This window comes from Leptodactylus fuscus, chromosome 10, assembly GCF_031893055.1.
Source record: "Leptodactylus fuscus isolate aLepFus1 chromosome 10, aLepFus1.hap2, whole genome shotgun sequence".
Taxonomy (NCBI): domain Eukaryota; kingdom Metazoa; phylum Chordata; class Amphibia; order Anura; family Leptodactylidae; genus Leptodactylus; species Leptodactylus fuscus.
In genome coordinates this window covers 64308765-64330188 of record NC_134274.1, presented here as the reverse complement: position 1 = coordinate 64330188, position 21424 = coordinate 64308765, and positions in this window count along the sequence as shown.

The following is a 21424-nucleotide window of genomic DNA, read 5'->3' as shown; positions in this document are numbered from 1 at the left end:
GAACCAGAATCAGACTGAAAGGTCAGAGCCAGAATCAGACTGAGAGGTTAGAGCTGGAATCAGTATGAAAGGTCAGAGCTGGAATCAGACTGAGAGGTCAGTGCCGGAATAAGACTGAGAGGTCAGAGCCAGAATCAGTATGAGAGGTCAGTGCCCGAATCAGACTGAGAGGTCAAAGCCAGAATCAGACTGAGAGGTCATAGCCAGAATAAGACAGAGAGGTCAAAGCTGGAATCAGACTAAGAGGTCAGAGCCGGAATCAGACTGAGAGGTCAGAGCCGGAATTAGACTGAGAGGTCAGAGCCGGAGTAACACTCAGAGGTCAGAGCCGGAATAAGACTGAGAGGTCAGAGCCAGAATCAGACTGAGAGGTCAGGGCAAGAATCAGACTGAGAGGTCAGAGCCAGAATCAGACTTAGAGATCAGAGACGGAATCAGATTGAGAGGTCAGAGTCGGAGTCAGACTGAGAGGTCAGAGCCAGAATCAGTATGAGAGGTCAGAGCCCGAATCAGACTGAGAGGTCAGAGCCAGAATCAGACTGAGAGGTCAGAGCCGGAATCAGACTAAGAGGTCAGAGCCGGATTTAGACTGAGAGGTCAGAGCCAGAATCAGTACAAGAGGTCAGAGCCAGAATCATTTTGAGGGGTCAGAGCCGGAATCAGACTGAGAGGTCAGAGCCAGAATAAGATTGAGAGGTAGGAGCCGGAATCAGTAGGAGAGGCCAGAGCCGGAATAAGACTAAGAGGTCAGAGCTGGAATCAGACTGAGAGGTCAGAGCCGGAATCAGACTGAGAGGTTAGAGCGGGAATCAGACTGAGAGGTTTGAGCCGGAATCAGACTGAGAGGTCAGAGCCAGAATCAGACTGAGAAGTCAGAGCCAGAATCAGACTGAAAGGTCAGAGCCAGAATCAGACTGAGAGGTTAGAGCTGGAATCAGTATGAAAGGTCAGAGCTGGAATCAGACTGAGAGGTCAGTGCCGGAATAAGACTGAGAGGTCAGAGCCAGAATCAGTATGAGAGGTCAGTGCCCGAATCAGACTGAGAGGTCAGAGCCAGAATCAGAATGAGAGGTCAGAGCAAGAATCAGACTGAGAGTTCAGAGCCGGAAACAGACTGAAAGGTCAGAGCCAGAATAAGACAGAGAGGTCAGAGTAAGAATCAGTATAAGAGGTCAGAGCCAGAATCAGACTGAGAGGTCAAAGCCAGAATCAGACTGAGAGGTCAGAGCCAGAATTAGACTGAGAGGTCAAAACCAGAATCGGAATGAGAGGTCAGAGCCAGAATCAGACTGAGAGTCAGGGCAAGAATCAGACTGAGAAGTCCGTGCCAGAATCAGTATGAGAGGTCAGAGCCAGAATCAGGCTGAGAGGTCCTAGCCAGAATCAGTATGAGAGGTCAGAGCCAGAATCAGACTGAGAGGTCAGAGCCAGAATCAGACTGAGAGGTCAGAGCCGGAATCAGACTAAGAGGTCAGAGCCGGAATCAGACTGAGAGGTCAGAGCCAGAATCAGTACAAGAGGTCAGAGCCAGAATCATTTTGAGGGGTCAGAGCCGGAAACAGACTGAGAGGTCAGAGCCAGAATAAGACTGAGAGGTCAGAGCCGGAATCAGTAGGAGAGGCCAGAGCCGGAATCAGACTAAGAGGTCAGACCTGGAATCAGACTGAGAGGTCAGAGACGGAATCAGACTGAGCGGTCAGAGCGGGAATCAGACTGAGAGGTCTGAGCCGGAATCAGACTAAGAGTTCAGAGCCGGAATCAGTATTAGAGGTCAGAGCCGTAATCAGTAGGAGAGGTCAAAGCCGGAATCAGACTGAAAGGTCAGAACCAGAATCAGACTGAGAGGTCAGAGCTGGAATCAGACTGAGAGGTCAGAGCCGGAATCAGACTAAGAGGTCAGAGCCGGAATCAGACTGAGAGGTCAGAGCCAGAATCAGTACAAGAGGTCAGAGCCAGAATCATTTTGAGGGGTCAGAGCCGGAAACAGACTGAGAGGTCAGAGCCAGAATAAGACTGAGAGGTCAGAGCCGGAATCAGTAGGAGAGGCCAGAGCCGGAATCAGACTAAGAGGTCAGACCTGGAATCAGACTGAGAGGTCAGAGACGGAATCAGACTGAGCGGTCAGAGCGGGAATCAGACTGAGAGGTCTGAGCCGGAATCAGACTAAGAGTTCAGAGCCGGAATCAGTATTAGAGGTCAGAGCCGTAATCAGTAGGAGAGGTCAAAGCCGGAATCAGACTGAAAGGTCAGAACCAGAATCAGACTGAGAGGTCAGAGCTGGAATCAGACTGAGAGGTCAGAGCCGGAATCAGACTAAGAAATCAGAGCCGGAATCAGTAGGAGAGGTCAGAGCCGGAATCCGTAGGAGAGGTCAGAGCCATAATCAGACAAAGAGTTCAGAGCCAGAATCAGACTGAGAGGTCAGAGCAAGAATCAGACTGAGAAGTCAGAGCCAGAATCAGTATGAGTAGTCAGAGCCAGAATCAGTATCAGAGGTCAGAGCCGGAATCAGAAGGAGAGGTCAGAGCCGGAATCAGACTGAGAGGTCAGAGCCAGAATCTGACTGAGAGGTCGGAGCCAGAATCAGACTGAGAGGTCAGAGCCAGATTCAGACTGAAAGGTAAGAGCCGGAATCAGACTGAGAGGTCAGGGCTTGAATCAGACTAAGAGGTCAGAGCCAGAATCAGACTGAGAGGACAGAGCAAGAATCAGTATGAGAGGTCAGAGCCAGAATCAGTATGAGAGGTCAGAACCAGAATCAGACTGAGAGGGCAGAGCCGGAATCAGACTGAGAAGTCAGAGCCAGAATCAGACTGAGAGGTCAGAGCCAGAATCAGACTGAGAAGTCAGCGCAAGAATCAGTCCGTGAAGTCAAAGCCAGAATCAGTATGAGAGGTCACAGCCAAAATAAGAGTGAGAGGTCAGAGCCGGAATCAGTATGAGAGGTCAGAGCCAGAATCAGGCTGAGATGTCAGAGCCGAAATCAGACCGAGAGGTCAGAGCCAGAATCAGACTGAGAGGTCAGAGTCGGAATCAGTAGGAGAGGTCAGAGCCTGAATCAGACTGAGAGGTCAGAGCCAGAATAAGACAAAGAGGTCAGAGAAAGAATCAGTATAAGAGGTCAGAGCCAGAATCAGACTGAGAGGTCAAAGCCAGAATCAGACTGCGAAGTCAGAGCCAGAATCAGACTGAGAGGTCAGAGCCAGAATCAGAATGAGAGGTCAGAGCGGGAATCAGACTGGGAGGTCAGAGCTGGAATTAGTAGGAGAGGTCAGAGCCGGAATCAGTAGGAGAGGACAGAGCCGGAATCAGACTGAGAGGTCAGAGCCGGAATCAGTAGGAGAGGTCAGAGCCGGAATCAGACTGAGAGGTCAGAGCCAGAATCAGTCGGTGAAGTCAAAGCCAGAATCAGTATGAGAGGTCACAGCCAAAATAAGAGTGAGAGGTCAGAGCCGCAATCAGTATGAGAGGTCAGAGCCAGAATCAGGCTGAGATGTCACAGCCGAAATCAGACCGAGAGGTCAGAGCCAGAATCAGACTGAGAGGTCAGAGTCGGAATCAGTAGGAGAGGTCAGAGCCTGAATCAGACTGAGAGGTCAGAGCCAGAATAAGACAGAGAGGTCAGAGAAAGAATCAGTATAAGAGGTCAGAGCCAGAATCAGACTGAGAGGTCAAAGCCAGAATCAGACTGCGAAGTCAGAGCCAGAATCAGACTAAGAGGTCAGAGCCAGAATCAGAATGAGAGGTCAGAGCGGGAATCAGACTGGGAGGTCAGAGCTGGAATTAGTAGGAGAGGTCAGAGCCGGAATCAGTAGGAGAGGACAGAGCCGGAATCAGACTGAGAGGTCAGAGCCGGAATCAGTAGGAGAGGTCAGAGCCGGAATCAGACTGAGAGGTCAGACCCAGATTTAGGCTGAGATGTCAGAGCCGAAATCAGACTGAGAGGTCAGAGCCAGAATCAGACTGAGAAGTCAGAGCCGGAATCAGACTGAAAGGTCAGAGCTAGAATCAGACTGAGAGGTTAGAGCGAGAATCAGTATGACAGGTCAGAGCTGGAATCAGACGGAGAGGTCAGAGCCGGAATAAGACTGAGAGGTCAGAATCAGAGTCAGACTGAGAGGTCAGAGCCAGAATCCGTATGAGAGGTCAGAGCCCGAATCAGACTAAGAGGTTAGAGCCAGAATCAGAATGAGAGGTCAGAGCAAGAATCAGACTGAGAGGTCAAAACCAGAATCAGACTGAGAGGTCAGAGCTGGAATCAGTCTAAGAGGTCAGACCCGGAATCAGACTGAGAGGTCAGAGCCGGAATCAGTAGGAGAGGTGAGAGCCGGAATCAAACTAAGAGGTCAGAGCTGGAATCAGGCTGAGAAGTCAGAGCCGGAATCCGACTGAGAAGTCAGAGCCAGAATCAGTATGAGAGGTCAGAGCCAGAATCAGGCTGAGAGGTCCAAGCCAGAATCAGTATGAGAGGTCAAAGCCGGAATCAGACTGAGAGGTCAGAGCCAGAATCAGACTGAGAGGTCAGAGCCGGAATCAGTACAAGAGGTCAGAGCCAGAATCATATTGAGGGGTCAGAGCCGGAATCAGACTGAGAGGTCAGAGCCAGAATAAGACTGAGAGGTCAGAGCCGGAATCAGTAGGAGAGGCCAGATCCGGAATCAGACTAAGAGGTCAGAGCTGGAATCAGACTGAGTGGTCAGAGTCGGAATCAGGACTGAGAGGTCGGAGCCGGAATCAGACTAAGAGGTCAGAGCCGGAATCAGTATAAGAGGTCAGAGCCGTAATCAGTAGGAGAGGTCAGAGCCGGAATCAGACTGAGAGGTCAGAAACAGCATCAGACTGAGAGGTCAGAGCCGGAATCAGACTGAGAGGTCAGAGCCAGAATCAGACTGAGAAGTCAGCGTAACAATCAGTCGGAGAAGTCAAAGCCAGAATCAGTATGAGAGGTCACAGCCAAAATAAGAGTGAGAGGTCAGAGCCGGAATCAGTATGAGAGGTCAGAGCCAGAATCAGGCTGAGATGTCAGAGCCGAAATCAGACCGAGAGGTCAGAGCCAGAATCAGACTGAGAGGTCAGAGCCAGAATCAGACTGAGAGGTCAGAGCCAGAATCAGAATGAGAGGTCAGAGCGGGAATCAGACTGGGAGGTCAGAGCTGGAATTAGTAGGAGAGGTCAGAGCCGGAATCAGTAGGAGAGGACAGAGCCGGAATCAGACTGAGAGGTCAGAGCGGGAATCAGTAGGAGAGGTCAGAGCCGGAATCTTACTGAGAGGTCAGAGCCAGAATCAGTATTAGAGGTCAGAGCCAGAATCAGGCTGAGAGGTCCGAGCCAGAATCAGTATGAGAGGTCAAAGCCGGAATCAGACTGAGAGGTCAGAGCCAGAATCAGACTGAGAGGTCAGAGCCAGAATAAGACAGAGAGGTCAGAGAATGATCAGTATAAGAGGTCAGAGCCGGAATCAGACTGAGAGGTCCGAGCCAGAATCAGACTGAGAGGACAGAGCCAGAATCAGACTGAGTGGTCAGAGCCGGAATCAGACAGAGAGGTCAGAGCCAGAATCAGACTGAGAGGTCAGAGCAAGAATCAGACTGAGAGGTCAGAGTCGGAATCAGTAGGAGAGGTCAGAGCCGGAATCAGACTGAGAGGTCTGAGCCAGAATCAAACTGAGAAGTCAGAGCCGGAATCAGACTAAAAAGTCAGAGCCAGAATAAGACTGAGAGGTTAGAGCCAGAATCAGTATGACAGGTCAGAGCTGGAATCAGACTGAGAGTTCAGAGCCGGAATAAGACTGAGAGGTCAGAGTCGGAGTCAGACTGAGAGGTCAGAGCCAGAATCAGTATGAGAGGTCAGAGCCGGAATCAGACTGAGAGGTCAGAGCCAGAATCAGAATGAGAGGTCAGAGCCGGAAACAGACTGAGATGTCAGAGCCAGAATAAGTCAGAGAGGTCAGAGAAAGGAATCAGTATAAGAGGTCAGAGCCAGAATCAGACTGAGAGGTCAAAGCCAGAATCAGACTGAGAGGTCAGAGCCGGAATCAGACTGAGAGGTCAGAGCCAGAATCAGACTGAGAAGTCAGAGCCGGAATCAAACTGAGAGGTCAGGGCTTGAAAACAGATTGATAGGTCAGAGCCAGAATCAGACTGAGAGGTTAGAGCCAGAAGCAGAATGAGAGGTCAGATTTGGAATCAGACTGGAGATCAGAGCCGGAATCAGACTGAGAGGTCAGAGCCGGAATCAGACTGAGAGGTCAGAGCCGGAATCAGACTGAGAGGTCAGAGCCAGATTTAGGCTGAGATGTCAGAGCCGAAATCAGACTGAGAGGTCAGAGCCAGAATCAGACTGAGAGGTCAGAGCCGGAATCAGTAGGAGAGGTCAGAGCCGGAATCAGACTGAGAGGTCAGAGCCGGAATCAGACTGAGAGGTCAGAGCCGAATCAGACTGAAAGGTCAGAGCCGGAATCAGACTGAGAGGGTCAGAGCCAGATTTAGGCTGAGATGTCAGAGCCGAAATCAGACTGAGAGGTCAGAGCCAGAATCAGACTGAGAGGTCAGAGCCGGAATCAGTAGGAGAGGTCAGAGCCGGAATCAGACTGAGAGGTCAGAGCAAGAATCAGTATGAGAGGTCAGAACCGGAATCAGACTGAGATTTCAGAGTCGGAGTCAGACTGAGAGGTCAGAGCCAGAATCAGTATGAGAGGTCAGTGCCCGAATCAGACTGAGAGGTCTGAGCCAGAATCAGAATGAGAGGTCAGAGCAAGAATCAGACTGAGAGGTCAGAGCCGGAAACAGACTGAGAGGTCATAGCCAGAATAAGACAGAGAGGTCAGAGAAAGAATCAGTATAAGAGGTCAGAGCCAGAATCAGACTGAGAGGTCAAAGCCAGAATCAGACTGAGAGGTCATAGCCAGAATAAGACAGAGAGGTCAAAGCTGGAATCAGACTAAGAGGTCAGAGCCGGAATCAGACTGAGAGGTCAGAGCCGGAATTAGACTGAGAGGTCAGAGCCGGAGTAACACTCAGAGGTCAGAGCCGGAATAAGACTGAGAGGTCAGAGCCAGAATCAGACTGAGAGGTCAGGGCAAGAATCAGACTGAGAGGTCAGAGCCAGAATCAGACTGAGAGATCAGAGACGGAATCAGATTGAGAGGTCAGAGTCGGAGTCAGACTGAGAGGTCAGAGCCAGAATCAGTATGAGAGGTCAGAGCCCGAATCAGACTGAGAGGTCAGAGCCAGAATCAGACTGAGAGGTCAGAGCCGGAATCAGACTAAGAGGTCAGAGCCGGAATCAGACTGAGAGGTCAGAGCCAGAATCAGTACAAGAGGTCAGAGCCAGAATCATTTTGAGGGGTCAGAGCCGGAATCAGACTGAGAGGTCAGAGCCAGAATAAGATTGAGAGGTAGGAGCCGGAATCAGTAGGAGAGGCCAGAGCCGGAATAAGACTAAGAGGTCAGAGCTGGAATCAGACTGAGAGGTCAGAGCCGGAATCAGACTGAGAGGTTAGAGCGGGATTCAGACTGAGAGGTTTGAGCCGGAATCAGACTGAGAGGTCAGAGCCAGAATCAGACTGAGAAGTCAGAGCCAGAATCAGACTGAAAGGTCAGAGCCAGAATCAGACTGAGAGGTTAGAGCTGGAATCAGTATGAAAGGTCAGAGCTGGAATCAGACTGAGAGGTCAGTGCCGGAATAAGACTGAGAGGTCAGAGCCAGAATCAGTATGAGAGGTCAGTGCCCGAATCAGACTGAGAGGTCAGAGCCAGAATCAGAATGAGAGGTCAGAGCAAGAATCAGACTGAGAGTTCAGAGCCGGAAACAGACTGAGAGGTCAGAGCCAGAATAAGACAGAGAGGTCAAAGCCAGAATCAGACTGAGAGGTCAGAGCCAGAATTAGACTGAGAGGTCAAAACCAGAATCGGAATGAGAGGTCAGAGCCAGAATCAGACTGAGAGTCAGGGCAAGAATCAGACTGAGAAGTCCGTGCCAGAATCAGTATGAGAGGTCAGAGCCAGAATCAGGCTGAGAGGTCCTAGCCAGAATCAGTATGAGAGGTCAGAGCCGGAATCAGACTGAGAGGTCAGAGCCAGAATCAGACTGAGAGGTCAGAGCCGGAATCAGACTGAGAGGTCAGAGCCAGAATCAGTACAAGAGGTCAGAGCCAGAATCATTTTGAGGGGTCAGAGCCGGAAACAGACTGAGAGGTCAGAGCCAGAATAAGACTGAGAGGTCAGAGCCGGAATCAGTAGGAGAGGCCAGAGCCGGAATCAGACTAAGAGGTCAGACCTGGAATCAGACTGAGAGGTCAGAGACGGAATCAGACTGAGCGGTCAGAGCGGGAATCAGACTGAGAGGTCTGAGCCGGAATCAGTATTAGAGGACAGAGCCGTAATCAGTAGGAGAGGTCAAAGCCGGAATCAGACTGAAAGGTCAGAACCAGAATCAGACTGAGAGGTCAGAGCTGGAATCAGACTGAGAGGTCAGAGCCGGAATCAGACTAAGAAATCAGAGCCGGAATCAGTAGGAGAGGTCAGAGCCGGAATCCGTAGGAGAGGTCAGAGCCATAATCAGACAAAGAGGTCAGAGCCAGAATCAGACTGAGAGGTCAGAGCAAGAATCAGACTGAGAAGTCAGAGCCAGAATCAGTATGAGTAGTCAGATCCAGAATCAGTATCAGAGGTCAGAGCCGGAATCAGAAGGAGAGGTCAGAGCCGGAATCAGACTGAGAGGTCAGAGCCAGAATCTGACTGAGAGGTCGGAGCCAGAATCAGACTGAGAGGTCAGAGCCAGATTCAGACTGAAAGGTAAGAGCCGGAATCAGACTGAGAGGTCAGGGCTTGAATCAGACTAAGAGGTCAGAGCCAGAATCAGACTGAGAGGTCAGAGCAAGAATCAGACTGAAAGGTAAGAGCCGGAATCAGACTGAGAGGTCAGGGCTTGAATCAGACTAAGAGGTCAGAGCCAGAATCAGACTGAGAGGTCAGAGCAAGAATCAGTATGAGAGGTCAGAGCCAGAATCAGTATGAGAGGTCAGAACCAGAATCAGACTGAGAGGGCAGAGCCGGAATCAGACTGAGAAGTCAGAGCCAGAATCAGACTGAGAGGTCAGAGCCGGAATCAGACTGAGAATTTAGAGCCAGAATCAGACGGAGAGGTCAGAGCCAGAATCAGAATGAGAGGTCTGAGCCGGAATCAGACTGGGAGGTCAGAGCAGGAATCAGTAGGAGAGGTCAGAGCCGGAATCAGACTGAGAGGTCAGAGCCAGAATCAGACTGAGAGGTCAGAGCCGGAATCAGACTGAGAGGTCAGAGCCAGAATCAGACTGAGAAGTCAGCGCAAGAATCAGTCCGTGAAGTCAAAGCCAGAATCAGTATGAGAGGTCACAGCCAAAATAAGAGTGAGAGGTCAGAGCCGGAATCAGTATGAGAGGTCAGAGCCAGAATCAGGCTGAGATGTCAGAGCCGAAATCAGACCGAGAGGTCAGAGCCAGAATCAGACTGAGAGGTCAGAGTCGGAATCAGTAGGAGAGGTCAGAGCCTGAATCAGACTGAGAGGTCAGAGCCAGAATAAGACAAAGAGGTCAGAGAAAGAATCAGTATAAGAGGTCAGAGCCAGAATCAGACTGAGAGGTCAAAGCCAGAATCAGACTGCGAAGTCAGAGCCAGAATCAGACTGAGAGGTCAGAGCCAGAATCAGAATGAGAGGTCAGAGCGGGAATCAGACTGGGAGGTAAGAGCTGGAATTAGTAGGAGAGGTCAGAGCTGGAATCAGTAGGAGAGGACAGAGCCGGAATCAGACTGAGAGGTCAGAGCCGGAATCAGTAGGAGAGGTCAGAGCCGGAATCAGACTGAGAGGTCAGAGCCAGAATCAGTCGGTGAAGTCAAAGCCAGAATCAGTATGAGAGGTCACAGCCAAAATAAGAGTGAGAGGTCAGAGCCGGAATCAGTATGAGAGGTCAGAGCCAGAATCAGGCTGAGATGTCACAGCCGAAATCAGACCGAGAGGTCAGAGCCAGAATCAGACTGAGAGGTCAGAGTCGGAATCAGTAGGAGAGGTCAGAGCCTGAATCAGACTGAGAGGTCAGAGCCAGAATAAGACAGAGAGGTCAGAGAAAGAATCAGTATAAGAGGTCAGAGCCAGAATCAGACTGAGAGGTCAAAGCCAGAATCAGACTGCGAAGTCAGAGCCAGAATCAGACTGAGAGGTCAGAGCCAGAATCAGAATGAGAGGTCAGAGCGGGAATCAGACTGGGAGGTCAGAGCTGGAATTAGTAGGAGAGGTCAGAGCCGGAATCAGTAGGAGAGGACAGAGCCGGAATCAGACTGAGAGGTCAGAGCCGGAATCAGTAGGAGAGGTCAGAGCCGGAATCAGACTGAGAGGTCAGAGCCAGAATCAGACTAAGAGGTCAGAGCCAGAATCAGACTGGGAGGTCAGAGCCAGAATCAGACTGAGAGATCAGAGACGGAATCAGATTGAGAGGTCAGAGTCGGAGTCAGACTGAGAGGTCAGAGCCAGAATCGGTCGGTGAAGTCAAAGCCAGAATCAGTATGAGAGGTCACAGCCAAAATAAGAGTGAGAGGTCAGAGCCGGAATCAGTATGAGAGGTCAGAGCCAGAATCAGGCTGAGATGTCACAGCCGAAATCAGACCGAGAGGTCAGAGCCAGAATCAGACTGAGAGATCAGAGACGGAATCAGATTGAGAGGTCAGAGTCGGAGTCAGACTGAGAGGTCAGAGCCAGAATCGGTCGGTGAAGTCAAAGCCAGAATCAGACTGAGAGGTCAAAGCCAGAATCAGACTGCGAAGTCAGAGCCAGAATCAGACTGAGAGGTCAGAGCCAGAATCAGTATGAGAGGTCAGAGCCCGAATCAGACTGAGAGGTCAGAGCCAGAATCAGACTGAGAGGTCAGAGCCGGAATCAGACTAAGAGGTCAGAGCCGGAATCAGACTGAGAGGTCAGAGCCAGAATAAGATTGAGAGGTAGGAAGCCGGAATCAGTAGGAGAGGCCAGAGCCGGAATCAGACTAAGAGGTCAGAGCTGGAATCAGACTGAGAGGTCAGAGCCGGAATCAGACTGAGAGGTTAGAGCGGGAATCAGACTGAGAGGTCTGAGCCGGAATCAGACTAAGAGGTCAGAGTCGGAATCAGTAGGAGAGGTCAGAGCCGGAATCAGGCTGAGAGGTCAGAACCGAAATCAGACTGAGAGGTCAGAGCCGGAATCAGACTGAGAGGTCTGAGCCAGAATCAAACTGAGAAGTCAGAGCCGGAATCAGACTGAAAAGTCAGAGCCAGAATAAGACTGAGAGGTTAGAGCCAGAATCAGTATGACAGGTCAGAGCTGGAATCAGACTGAGAGTTCAGAGCCGGAATAAGACTTAGAGGTCAGAGCCGGAATCAGACTGAGAGGTCAGAGCCAGAATCAGACTGAGAAGTCAGAGCCGGAATCAGACTGAAAGGTCAGAGCTAGAATCAGACTGAGAAGTCAGCGTAAGAATCAGTCGGAGAAGTCAAAGCCAGAATCAGTATGAGAGGTCACAGCCAAAATAAGAGTGAGAGGTCAGAGCCGGAATCAGTATGAGAGGTCAGAGCCAGAATCAGGCTGAGATGTCAGAGCCGAAATCAGACCGAGAGGTCAGAGCCAGAATCAGACTGAGAGGTCAGAGCCAGAATCAGACTGAGAGGTCAGAGCCAGAATCAGAATGAGAGGTCAGAGCGGGAATCAGACTGGGAGGTCAGAGCTGGAATTAGTAGGAGAGGTCAGAGCCGGAATCAGTAGGAGAGGACAGAGCCGGAATCAGACTGAGAGGTCAGAGCCGGAATCAGTAGGAGAGGTCAGAGCCGGAATCAGACTTAGAGGTCAGAGCCAGAATCAGACTAAGAGGTCAGAGCCAGAATCAGTATGAGAGGTCAGAGCCCGAATCAGACTGAGAGGTCAGAGCCAGAATCAGACTGAGAGGTCAGAGCCAGAATCAGACTGAGAGATCAGAGACGGAATCAGATTGAGAGGTCAGAGCCAGAATAAGATTGAGAGGTTAGAGCCAGAATCAGTATGAGAGGTCAGAGCCCGAATCAGACTGAGAGGTCAGAGCCAGAATCAGACTGAGAGGTCAGAGCCGGAATCAGACTAAGAGGTCAGAGCCGGAATCAGACTGAGAGGTCAGAGCCAGAATCAGTACAAGAGGTCAGAGCCAGAATCATTTTGAGGGGTCAGAGCCGGAATCAGACTGAGAGGTCAGAGCCAGAATAAGATTGAGAGGTAGGAGCCGGAATCAGTAGGAGAGGCCAGAGCCGGAATCAGACTAAGAGGTCAGAGCTGGAATCAGACTGAGAGGTCAGAGCCGGAATCAGACTGAGAGGTTAGAGCGGGAATCAGACTGAGAGGTCTGAGCCGGAATCAGACTAAGAGGTCAGAGTCGGAATCAGTAGGAGAGGTCAGAGCCGGAATCAGGCTGAGAGGTCAGAACCGAAATCAGACTGAGAGGTCAGAGCCGGAATCAGACTGAGAGGTCTGAGCCAGAATCAAACTGAGAAGTCAGAGCCGGAATCAGACTGAAAAGTCAGAGCCAGAATAAGACTGAGAGGTTAGAGCCAGAATCAGTATGACAGGTCAGAGCTGGAATCAGACTGGGAGTTCAGAGCCGGAATAAGACTTAGAGGTCAGAGCCGGAATCAGACTGAGAGGTCAGAGCCAGAATCAGAATGAGAGGTCAGAGCCGGAAACAGACTTAGGTGTCAGAGCCAGAATAAGTCAGAGAGGTCAGAGAAAGGATCAGTATAAGAGGTCAGAGCCAGAATCAGACTGAGAGGTCAAAGCCAGAATCAGAATGAGAGGTCAGAGCCAGAATCAGACTGAGAGGTCAAAACCAGAATCAGACTGAGAGGTAGGAGCTGGAATCAGACTAAGAGGTCAGAGCCGGAATCAGACTAAGAGGTCAGAGCCGGAATCAGACTGAGAGGTCAAAACCAGAATCAGTAGGAGAGGTTAGAGCCGGAATCAGACTAAGAGGTCAGAGCTGAAATCAGACTGAGAGGTCAGACCCAGATTTAGGCTGAGATGTCAGAGCCGAAATCAGACTGAGAGGTCAGAGCCAGAATCAGACTGAGAAGTCAGAGCCGGAATCAGACTGAAAGGTCAGAGCTAGAATCAGACTGAGAAGTCAGCGTAAGAATCAGTCGGAGAAGTCAAAGCCAGAATCAGTATGAGAGGTCACAGCCAAAATAAGAGTGAGAGGTCAGAGCCGGAATCAGTATGAGAGGTCAGAGCCAGAATCAGGCTGAGATGTCAGAGCCGAAATCAGACCGAGAGGTCAGAGCCAGAATCAGACTGAGAGGTCAGAGCCAGAATCAGACTGAGAGGTCAGAGCCAGAATCAGAATGAGAGGTCAGAGCGGGAATCAGACTGGGAGGTCAGAGCTGGAATTAGTAGGAGAGGTCAGAGCCGGAATCAGTAGGAGAGGACAGAGCCGGAATCAGACTGAGAGGTCAGAGCCGGAATCAGTAGGAGAGGTCAGAGCCGGAATCAGACTGAGAGGTCAGAGCCAGAATCAGTATAAGAGGTCAGAGCCAGAATCAGGCTGAGAGGTCCGAGCCAGAATCAGTATGAGAGGTCAAAGCCGGAATCAGACTGAGAGGTCAGAGCCAGAATCAGACTGAGAGGTCAGAGCCAGAATAAGACAGAGAGGTCAGAGAATGAATCAGTATAAGAGGTCAGAGCCGGAATCAGACTGAGAGGTCCGAGCCAGAATCAGACTGAGAGGTCAGAGCAAGAATCAGACTGAGAGGTCAGAGTCGGAATCAGTAGGAGAGGTCAGAGCCGGAATCAGACTGAGAGGTCTGAGCCAGAATCAAACTGAGAAGTCAGAGCCGGAATCAGACTAAAAAGTCAGAGCCAGAATAAGACTGAGAGGTTAGAGCCAGAATCAGTATGACAGGTCAGAGCTGGAATCAGACTGAGAGTTCAGAGCCGGAATAAGACTGAGAGGTCAGAGTCGGAGTCAGACTGAGAGGTCAGAGCCAGAATCAGTATGAGAGGTCAGAGCCGGAATCAGACTGAGAGGACAGAGCCAGAATCAGAATGAGAGGTCAGAGCCGGAAACAGACTGAGATGTCAGAGCCAGAATAAGTCAGAGAGGTCAGAGAAAGAATCAGTATAAGAGGTCAGAGCCAGAATCAGACTGAGAGGTCAAAGCCAGAATCAGACTGAGAGGTCAGAGCCAGAATCAGACTGAGAGGTCAAAACCAGAATCAGACTGAGAGGTAGGAGCTGGAATCAGACTAAGAGGTCAGAGCCGGAATCAGTTTAAGAGGTCAGAGCCGGAATCAGACTGAGAGGTCAGAGCCGGAATCAGACTGAGAGGTCAGAGCCGGAATCAGACTAAGAGGTCAGAGCTGAAATCAGACTGAGAGGTCAGAGCCAGAATCAGACTGAGAAGTCAGAGCCGGAATCAAACTGAGAGGTCAGGGCTTGAAACAGATTGATAGGTCAGAGCCAGAATCAGACTGAGAGGTTAGAGCCAGAATCAGAATGAGAGGTCAGATTTGGAATCAGACTGGGAGATCAGAGCCGGAATCAGACTGAGAGGTCAGAGCCGGAATCAGACTGAGAGGTCAGAGCCGGAATCAGACTGAGAGGTCAGAGCCAGATTTAGGCTGAGATGTCAGAGCCGACATCAGACTGAGAGATCAGAGCCAGAATCAGACTGAGAGGTCAGAGCCGGAATCAGTAGGAGAGGTCAGAGCCGGAATCAGACTGAGAGGTCAGAGCCGGAATCAGACTGAGAGGTCAGAGCCGGAATCAGACTGAAAGGTCAGAGCCGGAATCAGACTGAGAGGTCAGAGCCAGATTTAGGCTGAGATGTCAGAGCCGAAATCAGACTGAGAGGTCAGAGCCAGAATCAGACTGAGAGGTCAGAGCCGGAATCAGTAGGAGAGGTCAGAGCCGGAATCAGACTGAGAGGTCAGAGCAAGAATCAGTATGAGAGGTCAGAACCGGAATCAGACTGAGATTTCAGAGTCGGAGTCAGACTGAGAGGTCAGAGCCAGAATCAGTATGAGAGGTCAGTGCCCGAATCAGACTGAGAGGTCTGAGCCAGAATCAGAATGAGAGGTCAGAGCAAGAATCAGACTGAGAGGTCAGAGCCGGAAACAGACTGAGAGGTCATAGCCAGAATAAGACAGAGAGGTCAGAGAAAGAATCAGTATAAGAGGTCAGAGCCAGAATCAGACTGAGAGGTCAAAGCCAGAATCAGACTGAGAGGTCATAGCCAGAATAAGACAGAGAGGTCAAAGCTGGAATCAGACTAAGAGGTCAGAGCCGGAATCAGACTGAGAGGTCAGAGCCGGAATTAGACTGAGAGGTCAGAGCCGGAGTAACACTCAGAGGTCAGAGCCGGAATAAGACTGAGAGGTCAGAGCCAGAATCAGACTGAGAGGTCAGGGCAAGAATCAGACTGAGAGGTCAGAGCCAGAATCAGACTGAGAGATCAGAGACGGAATCAGATTGAGAGGTCAGAGTCGGAGTCAGACTGAGAGGTCAGAGCCAGAATCAGTATGAGAGGTCAGAGCCAGAATCAGACTGAGAGGTCAGAGCCAGAATCAGACTGAGAGGTCAGAGCCGGAATCAGACTAAGAGGTCAGAGCCGGAATCAGACTGAGAGGTCAGAGCCAGAATCAGTACAAGAGGTCAGAGCCAGAATCATTTTGAGGGGTCAGAGCCGGAATCAGACTGAGAGGTCAGAGCCAGAATAAGATTGAGAGGTAGGAGCCGGAATCAGTAGGAGAGGCCAGAGCCGGAATAAGACTAAGAGGTCAGAGCTGGAATCAGACTGAGAGGTCAGAGCCGGAATCAGACTGAGAGGTTAGAGCGGGAATCAGACTGAGAGGTTTGAGCCGGAATCAGACTGAGAGGTCAGAGCCAGAATCAGACTGAGAAGTCAGAGCCAGAATCAGACTGAAAGGTCAGAGCCAGAATCAGACTGAGAGGTTAGAGCTGGAATCAGTATGAAAGGTCAGAGCTGGAATCAGACTGAGAGGTCAGTGCCGGAATAAGACTGAGAGGTCAGAGCCAGAATCAGTATGAGAGGTCAGTGCCCGAATCAGACTGAGAGGTCAGAGCCAGAATCAGAATGAGAGGTCAGAGCAAGAATCAGACTGAGAGTTCAGAGCCGGAAACAGACTGAGAGGTCAGAGCCAGAATAAGACAGAGAGGTCAAAGCCAGAATCAGACTGAGAGGTAAGAGCCAGAATTAGACTGAGAGGTCAAAACCAGAATCGGAATGAGAGGTCAGAGCCAGAATCAGACTGAGAGTCAGGGCAAGAATCAGACTGAGAAGTCCGTGCCAGAATCAGTATGAGAGGTCAGAGCCAGAATCAGGCTGAGAGGTCCTAGCCAGAATCAGTATGAGAGGTCAGAGCCGGAATCAGACTGAGAGGTCAGAGCCAGAATCAGACTGAGAGGTCAGAGCCGGAATCAGACTAAGAGGTCAGAGCCGGAATCAGACTGAGAGGTCAGAGCCAGAATCAGTACAAGAGGTCAGAGCCAGAATCATTTTGAGGGGTCAGAGCCGGAAACAGACTGAGAGGTCAGAGCCAGAATAAGACTGAGAGGTCAGAGCCGGAATCAGTAGGAGAGGCCAGAGCCGGAATCAGACTAAGAGGTCAGACCTGGAATCAGAATGAGAGGTCAGAGACGGAATCAGACCGAGCGGTCAGAGCGGGAATCAGACTGAGAGGTCTGAGCCGGAATCAGTATTAGAGGTCAGAGCCGTAATCAGTAGGAGAGGTCAAAGCCGGAATCAGACTGAAAGGTCAGAACCAGAATCAGACTGAGATGTCAGAGCTGGAATCAGACTGAGAGGTCAGAGCCGGAATCAGACTAAGAAATCAGAGCCGGAATCAGTAGGAGAGGTCAGAGCCGGAATCCGTAGGAGAGGTCAGAGCCATAATCAGACAAAGAGGTCAGAGCCAGAATCAGACTGAGAGGTCAGAGCAAGAATCAGACTGAGAAGTCAGAGCCAGAATCAGTATGAGTAGTCAGAGCCAGAATCAGTATCAGAGGTCAGAGCCGGAATCAGAAGGAGAGGTCAGAGCCGGAATCAGACTGAGAGGTCAGAGCCAGAATCTGACTGAGAGGTCGGAGCCAGAATCAGACTGAGAGGTCAGAGCCAGATTCAGACTGAAAGGTAAGAGCCGGAATCAGACTGAGAGGTCAGGGCTTGAATCAGACTAAGAGGTCAGAGCCAGAATCAGACTGAGAGGTCAGAGCAAGAATCAGACTGAAAGGTAAGAGCCGGAATCAGACTGAGAGGTCAGGGCTTGAATCAGACTAAGAGGTCAGAGCCAGAATCAGACTGAGAGGTCAGAGCAAGAATCAGTATGAGAGGTCAGAGCCAGAATCAGCATGAGAGGTCAGAACCAGAATCAGACTGAGAGGGCAGAGCCGGAATCAGACTGAGAAGTCAGAGCCAGAATCAGACTGAGAGGTCAGAGCCGGAATCAGACTGAGAATTTAGAGCCAGAATCAGACGGAGAGGTCAGAGCCAGAATCAGAATGAGAGGTCTGAGCCGGAATCAGACTGGGAGGTCAGAGCAGGAATCAGTAGGAGAGGTCAGAGCCGGAATCAGACTGAGAGGTCAGAGCCAGAATCAGACTGAGAGGTCAGAGCCGGAATCAGACTGAGAGGTCAGAGCCAGAATCAGACTGAGAAGTCAGCGCAAGAATCAGTCCGTGAAGTCAAAGCCAGAATCAGTATGAGAGGTCACAGCCAAAATAAGAGTGAGAGGTCAGAGCCGGAATCAGTATGAGAGGTCAGAGCCAGAATCAGGCTGAGATGTCAGAGCCGAAATCAGACCGAGAGGTCAGAGCCAGAATCAGACTGAGAGGTCAGAGTCGGAATCAGTAGGAGAGGTCAGAGCCTGAATCAGACTGAGAGGTCAGAGCCAGAATAAGACAAAGAGGTCAGAGAAAGAATCAGTATAAGAGGTCAGAGCCAGAATCAGACTGAGAGGTCAAAGCCAGAATCAGACTGCGAAGTCAGAGCCAGAATCAGACTGAGAGGTCAGAGCCAGAATCAGAATGAGAGGTCAGAGCGGGAATCAGACTGGGAGGTAAGAGCTGGAATTAGTAGGAGAGGTCAGAGCCGGAATCAGTAGGAGAGGACAGAGCCGGAATCAGACTGAGAGGTCAGAGCCGGAATCAGTAGGAGAGGTCAGAGCCGGAATCAGACTGAGAGGTCAGAGCCAGAATCAGTCGGTGAAGTCAAAGCCAGAATCAGTATGAGAGGTCACAGCCAAAATAAGAGTGAGAGGTCAGAGCCGGAATCAGTATGAGAGGTCAGAGCCAGAATCAGGCTGAGATGTCACAGCCGAAATCAGACCGAGAGGTCAGAGCCAGAATCAGACTGAGAGGTCAGAGTCGGAATCAGTAGGAGAGGTCAGAGCCTGAATCAGACTGAGAGGTCAGAGCCAGAATAAGACAGAGAGGTCAGAGAAAGAATCAGTATAAGAGGTCAGAGCCAGAATCAGACTGAGAGGTCAAAGCCAGAATCAGACTGCGAAGTCAGAGCCAGAATCAGACTGAGAGGTCAGAGCCAGAATCAGAATGAGAGGTCAGAGCGGGAATCAGACTGGGAGGTCAGAGCTGGAATTAGTAGGAGAGGTCAGAGCCGGAATCAGTAGGAGAGGACAGAGCCGGAATCAGACTGAGAGGTCAGAGCCGGAATCAGTAGGAGAGGTCAGAGCCGGAATCAGACTGAGAGGTCAGAGCCAGAATCAGACTAAGAGGTCAGAGCCAGAATCAGACTGAGAGGTCAGAGCCAGAATCAGACTGAGAGATCAGAGACGGAATCAGATTGAGAGGTCAGAGTCGGAGTCAGACTGAGAGGTCAGAGCCAGAATCAGTCGGTGAAGTCAAAGCCAGAATCAGTATGAGAGGTCACAGCCAAAATAAGAGTGAGAGGTCAGAGCCGGAATCAGTATGAGAGGTCAGAGCCAGAATCAGGCTGAGATGTCACAGCCGAAATCAGACCGAGAGGTCAGAGCCAGAATCAGACTGAGAGGTCAGAGTCGGAATCAGTAGGAGAGGTCAGAGCCTGAATCAGACTGAGAGGTCAGAGCCAGAATAAGACAGAGAGGTCAGAGAAAGAATCAGTATAAGAGGTCAGAGCCAGAATCAGACTGAGAGGTCAAAGCCAGAATCAGACTGCGAAGTCAGAGCCAGAATCAGACTGAGAGGTCAGAGCCAGAATCAGAATGAGAGGTCAGAGCGGGAATCAGACTGGGAGGTCAGAGCTGGAATTAGTAGGAGAGGTCAGAGCCGGAATCAGTAGGAGAGGACAGAGCCGGAATCAGACTGAGAGGTCAGAGCCGGAATCAGTAGGAGAGGTCAGAGCCGGAATCAGACTTAGAGGTCAGAGCCAGAATCAGACTAAGAGGTCAGAGCCAGAATCAGACTGAGAGGTCAGAGCCAGAATCAGTATGAGAGGTCAGAGCCCGAATCAGACTGAGAGGTCAGAGCCAGAATCAGACTGAGAGGTCAGAGCCAGAATCAGACTGAGAGATCAGAGACGGAATCAGATTGAGAGGTCAGAGTCGGAGTCAGACTGAGAGGTTAGAGCCAGAATCAGTATGAGAGGTCAGAGCCCGAATCAGACTGAGAGGTCAGAGCCAGAATCAGACTGAGAGGTCAGAGCCGGAATCAGACTAAGAGGTCAGAGCCGGAATCAGACTGAGAGGTCAGAGCCAGAATCAGTACAAGAGGTCAGAGCCAGAATCATTTTGAGGGGTCAGAGCCGGAATCAGACTGAGAGGTCAGAGTCGGAATCAGTAGGAGAGGTCAGAGCCGGAATCAGACTGAGAGGTCAGAGCCAGAATCAGACTGAGAGGTCAGAGCCGGAATCAGACTGAGAGGTCAGAGCCAGAATCAGACTGAGAAGTCAGCGCAAGAATCAGTCCGTGAAGTCAAAGCCAGAATCAGTATGAGAGGTCACAGCCAAAATAAGAGTGAGAGGTCAGAGCCGGAATCAGTATGAGAGGTCAGAGCCAGAATCAGGCTGAGATGTCACAGCCGAAATCAGACCGAGAGGTCAGAGCCAGAATCAGACTGAGAGGTCAGAGTCGGAATCAGTAGGAGAGGTCAGAGCCTGAATCAGACTGAGAGGTCAGAGCCAGAATAAGACAGAGAGGTCAGAGAAAGAATCAGTATAAGAGGTCAGAGCCAGAATCAGACTGAGAGGTTAAAGCCAGAATCAGACTGCGAAGTCAGAGCCAGAATCAGACTGAGAGGTCAGAGCCAGAATCAGAATGAGAGGTCAGAGCGGGAATCAGACTGGGAGGTCAGAGCTGGAATTAGTAGGAGAGGTCAGAGCCGGAATCAGTAGGAGAGGACAGAGCCGGAATCAGACTGAGAGGTCAGAGCCGGAATCAGTAGGAGAGGTCAGAGCCGGAATCAGACTGAAAGGTCAGAGCCAGAATCAGACTAAGAGGTCAGAGCCAGAATCAGACTGAGAGGTCAGAGCCAGAATCAGACTGAGAGATCAGAGACGGAATCAGATTGAGAGGTCAGAGTCGGAGTCAGACTGAGAGGTCAGAGCCAGAATCAGTCGGTGAAGTCAAAGCCAGAATCAGTATGAGAGGTCACAGCCAAAATAAGAGTGAGAGGTCAGAGCCGGAATCAGTATGAGAGGTCAGAGCCAGAATCAGGCTGAGATGTCACAGCCGAAATCAGACCGAGAGGTCAGAGCCAGAATCAGACTGAGAGGTCAGAGTCGGAATCAGTAGGAGAGGTCAGAGCCTGAATCAGACTGAGAGGTCAGAGCCAGAATAAGACAGAGAGGTCAGAGAAAGAATCAGTATAAGAGGTCAGAGCCAGAATCAGACTGAGAGGTCAAAGCCAGAATCAGACTGCGAAGTCAGAGCCAGAATCAGACTGAGAGGTCAGAGCCAGAATCAGAATGAGAGGTCAGAGCGGGAATCAGACTGGGAGGTCAGAGCTGGAATTAGTAGGAGAGGTCAGAGCCGGAATCAGTAGGAGAGGACAGAGCCGGAATCAGACTGAGAGGTCAGAGCCGGAATCAGTAGGAGAGGTCAGAGCCGGAATCAGACTTAGAGGTCAGAGCCAGAATCAGACTAAGAGGTCAGAGCCAGAATCAGACTGAGAGGTCAGAGCCAGAATCAGTATGAGAGGTCAGAGCCCGAATCAGACTGAGAGGTCAGAGCCAGAATCAGACTGAGAGGTCAGAGCCAGAATCAGACTGAGAGATCAGAGACGGAATCAGATTGAGAGGTCAGAGTCGGAGTCAGACTGAGAGGTTAGAGCCAGAATCAGTATGAGAGGTCAGAGCCCGAATCAGACTGAGAGGTCAGAGCCAGAATCAGACTGAGAGGTCAGAGCCGGAATCAGACTAAGAGGTCAGAGCCGGAATCAGACTGAGAGGTCA